This window comes from Trachymyrmex septentrionalis, unplaced genomic scaffold, assembly GCF_001594115.1.
Source record: "Trachymyrmex septentrionalis isolate Tsep2-gDNA-1 unplaced genomic scaffold, Tsep1.0 scaffold40, whole genome shotgun sequence".
NCBI classification, from domain to species: domain Eukaryota; kingdom Metazoa; phylum Arthropoda; class Insecta; order Hymenoptera; family Formicidae; genus Trachymyrmex; species Trachymyrmex septentrionalis.
This window is the reverse complement of record NW_017305569.1, coordinates 3059341-3064427: the sequence shown is the minus strand read 5'-3', so window position 1 is coordinate 3064427 and position 5087 is coordinate 3059341. Positions and strand designations below refer to the sequence as shown.

General features: G+C 41.6%; 1 protein-coding gene across 5 annotated transcripts in view; it reads right to left on the bottom strand.

Moving 5' to 3' along the window:
- LOC108751099 (tensin-1) overlaps positions 1–5087 on the bottom strand; it is a 201708-nt gene that overhangs the window by 122736 nt on the left and 73885 nt on the right. The window lies entirely within an intron of this gene.

The following is a 5087-nucleotide window of genomic DNA, read 5'->3' as shown; positions in this document are numbered from 1 at the left end:
TTATGCGAACCGGCCCTCCACCTCCCCCGCCAAGTTTTCCCCGATCGAGTGCGACCACCATTACGTTATGTACCTGGTCTCATAGGAGAACCTCGGGTTAATATCAGTGCAGCTGCATCGCCATACTACCGTGCGCGGCAAGATACAACGGCCTAGGGGTCAGCAGGCGGGAGGGGAAATGCCGGGATGTCGTGGAGAAGGGGTCTACGACATTGCCTACCGTCTGGTTTCCCCGGTTCTTGCCGCCTGTTTACAATCCTGGAAGCTCGAACCGGGTACACACCGCTGGTACCGCCAGGTATGGTAGCTATCGCCGGTTTGGTACTTGGCGCGGTTTACAACGTTGGGTTGGACGATGCTCCACGATGCTCCGGAGAAAAGCCTCGGCAAAGTTCAGGGCACTAAAAGGGCTCGCCTACAGAGAGCGTCGGCTGGCTACCAGTTCGCCGGCGGAGAGCGGAGAAACAAGGACGTATCGTGGGTTTAAGATTACGGGTGATGATGCCTCGATTATTCGTATACAAGCTTCCAATTTCAATATGCTTTATGCTGGAATCTCCCGAGCGAATCCTGAGAGAATCTGACGATTATTATATTATTCAATAAAGAGATTGTATTCAATATATATTGCATTGTTAATAATCTACTGTCGTTTCGAAAACTTGGCGTATTGCTACGTTCTGGAATTGTAGGTAGGACCTTGGGATCATGGTAGGAACCTTTGGTTAAAATCTAAACTCCTGATATATGAAAATTTTTTTCCTTTCTTAACAACTTAAAATAATTTAATCTTACAGTTCGTGTACTTCGAAATACGATAAAAATAATCAATTTTCAATTGGTCACGGATAAGAACGCTCTTATTTGAAATAAGTTAGCTAGAGATCTCGAACGCGAGAAATCTTGATATTTCGAAAGAGTGTACGGGACGTGAGGATCATCAAGGATGACTTCGTATGCAAGCGAAGTAGCCTGGAGGTGTGCGGAGATTTCGGTACCGATAAAAAAAAAGGGAGAGTACCGGGCGGGGTGGAGAAAAAGGTGGTTCGCACAGGGACGTGGCGAGAATCGTATGACCTTCGATCTCGGAGGAAATCTCCGGTTCTCCATATCCGACGGATGATGTCGTTCGTTAGTTCGTTCCATCGGCCAGCGGCTCTCAACTCGCTCTATCTGGAATTCCAGGAGGAGCGGCCGAGTTACGATGATATCAATACCTACTCGCGAGAGATACACCCGCAAGGGAGGAGCACGCCATATCTCTCGCGATACCATTGTGGTGTACCAACGTCTACTCTACGAGTACACTGTCTGCTAAAAGTTCCAAGAGATCTCGCTAGAGAAAATTGCGATTTAAATTGTAATTCTCTAAACTCAAATTCAATCAATCACGAAGGTCCAAATTGCATCAATGTTATTTTAACTTTAAGCCAAATTTAAAACACTCTCTCTCTCTCTCTCTCTCTCTCTCTCGGCTGAGAGAGAGAGAGAAAGAGGAAAGTTTGAAAGTCTCACTTAAAGTCAAAATAACGTTGGCGCAATTGGACCTAAAATAATTGAAATTGTCGGTTCCGGAGTTCAAAGTCAATGAAGGAATCGTAAAGTACCTACTAGTAGCCGTCTAATGTTTTATCACCAGCCAATCATTGTACACCAACTTAAATTTCCCTCGGTTTATCGACATTTTCCGGCCATTACATTTCTTATTCTTGTAACTGAAGTGTAAAAGAGAGCACGGCGTCATGGTCGAGCACGTCGAGCAATATGCTGAATATATTCAGCACGCGATCATTATTTACACCGCTACCATAATCCGCGGCGATTAGGCGCGCTTATCTGCGACGGAGCAGAGAATCAGCGTTGCCTTGAACGACGATTTCGAACTACCCTGAAATATAAACACCGTTCCTCTGAAATAAGAGCTTTTTCGCACCGAACGAACGCGTTCAATATGACGTGCTCGTTACTTTCAGCTCCCGTATCGCTATTGCGCCCTGGGTCGGAGGAGATAAAACCGCCGGAACGGGCCGGAATTCCATGTGTGTCACGTTTGCGCCGTGCGTTTTGAAATTCGAAACAGGTCTCGCTTCCTTCCAGGAGCTACATTGGCCCAAAGGGCAAAACCGCGGCTCATCTCTACGTGGTATTGTTGCTTTTATCGACCTCTTCTCCTCCTCCGCGATATGATGTAATTCGTCACACGCGTCTTCGAGATTGTGGGATATTCACCGCGTCTCTCGTCACCTTGAACTTAAGATACCGTGTATACCGATAGAAGACTTCACGCGTATCGGCTCGTGTATAAGCTTCATACGAGGTATCGTACTTCTAGCTAAGCGAGTGCGCACGTTTACGCCAGTGGCATAGAAGAGTGCCGTTGCATCATTTGATACCGCATTATGTCACAATGCGCTGTCGCCGTGAAATTTAATTAATTGGCACTTGAAATTACACATTAATACAGTTCTGGAATTAACGTGAAATTAACACTCAAAATTCAAATTAATTATGAAATTATTAGAGCAATTTAGGTAATTGAACACTCTCTTATGTATTTATTAAATAAAGTTTTTACATTTATTATTAGTTATTTATTACGCGTAATAACTCTCGTTCATCGTCTCCGTTTTTGCGACCGTTTGCTCAAATCTTTCTCATTTCTCTATAACTATCGCGAACCTCTATGGCGGATATGATGTAGTATTTTTACGACCCGGTCGGCAGGCAATTATGCGTTTTTCATCGGGAGAAGAGCAATGACGCTCGTCTGCCGCTCGTAAGCGTAATGAGTCCGCGTTACTAATGATCGTACATTTGTAATCACGTCGAAGGACCGGATGCCGCCGGATCCGCCGATCAATTGACGATACTTATGACGACCTTGGCAATTACTACGAACCCGTTTATAACCCTCTAACATTTTTTCAGGGTGCACAAAATGTCACTTGATCGTTATCGTTAATTTCGCGGTAACTTGAGCAGGCAATGGCGACTATTTTGGAACAGCATGATATTTCGACGTCGAAGGACACCTTATATATTCAACACAATTCTCATAACAAGCTCGTTCCATCAGTTGCAAATATATTCTCATTAAAATAATTTTTTACATTAAAATTTTTAGGACGTTCTGATAGATCAATTTGCATTATTAACACATTTCATACCGCCTCAACTTTAGACTGACTTGTCCATCGGTAATTTCATTTGTTTATTATAATTGTTTTAAAAAAGGAATTTCGTATTGAATTGAAAACTCCAAATTACATTGTTCGAACAAAAAGCAACTTTTTCTTCTCTTCGAAGTGCTATAATGTATACCCTGAATATTTTATCACACTAAACAATGTCCTTAACAGAATTTGCGTAGCGCATCAGAATTTTTAGATTTGAGATATAATATTATAGCATATTGGAGCAGGTTTTTAATCACTTCATCTTACTAAAAATCCTGATATCCTCAAATTCTGATAACAGCATGTTCAGTACAAACAAATCTTTAGACCGTATACTATAACATTTTGAAGAGAAAAAGAATAATTTTTTACTAAACTGCGTAATCATATATCCACACATGGTCAACATTTATTTTATACTTACATTTCTTTTTTATAAACTAAACATCAAACGACCTAGACAGAAAGTCTAACGCGGATCACGCGACATGGAGTCGTAATAAGAAATATTTTATCCTACGGATTGTCAGTTATATATAAATTAAAATGAATGTTTAAGCCCAAAATCATAAACCACACGAGCGTAATTTCCTGGCGGAAATAATGTTAATAACGTTTAGCTAACTTTTTCCTAGCCTACGAGGGTAACCGCGCGCCCTCGCGTTACACGGTCTGACAACATTCGCATGAGCCAGGGATTACGCTTCCTGAACGCTTATCCACCGTTATCCCAAGGTAACGACAGGATTAATCTGCCCTTTCCGGCAAAGAGTGCCGGACAACAAAGCGGAACGACCGCACCCGCTGGTTTTACCGGAGGAAGTCGTGCTCTTCTGCCTGCACTCGGCATGCACCTCTCGTGCCTGACACACGTTCCTCTCCATGTCCGGCAACGTTCATCCACCCGTCGACACTCACAAGAGTCAGACCTGATACAAGCGCGTGCTGGAGACGCGCATACGGGTACATTCGGCTCTTCTCATGCGCGAGCGTGACATAGGAGTACTTGGAGATACGAGAAAGGTAAGGTAAGTAAGGCTCGTGCCCTGCCCGCCCGGTGACTGAACCCACACAGCATTTCACGTAAGGAGCTCACACGCACGTACCAGTACATGTACACGAAACCGGCGTACATACACGCCCGCCTGGTCGAGACGTCAGAGTGAAGAACCGTTCGGAGAACCGAGGATCTCCATCAGTTAAGATATCGACGTACATTTTGGATTAAAGCGTGCGACGGAGGTTTAACTCCGCGTACAGATGAAAAACGGATGGAAGCTAATCACTAATCCGCGCTATTTTGTTATCGCGCCATCGACCCCTAGGCCGTGGGAAAGATGATTATTACTGCGAAAGAAAGAGGTACGATTGCGAAATTATGTGACGTTAACAGAGATATTAAATCTCTTGATGCTTGTTATAGCTTTCTTATTATCGCTAGCTTTCTATTATCTTAGATACTTACAGAGACTTAAGGCTCCTCTGACTATTCATCACGGGCCTTTAGATTGATGTCATTAGAAGCGAGAAAACACGTAAGAAAAATTTTTGCAAAATATGTTAAAATAGAAATACTTTTCAATAAAACAATTTCTATTTGATAGAGTATACTCGTAAAATACTTCAATAACTCTTCTTTTATTTCGGAATAAAATAAAATATTTCAATTAATCTCAATTTAACAGCTATCATACATAGTTTGTTTTATTTCCTAGTTAAACATAATTCAATTTCAAATATATGGTTATTTATAAATTAGCGGAATACAAAAATAATTTTCGATATATTATTTTACAAATCTATTTTATCAATTGCGAATATGATTTTATTAAAAAGTACATTTTAATATAATTTGCAAAAATTTTCTTTATAAAAAAATTACAAGATAATTGGCTTTTACAAGTACTTGTA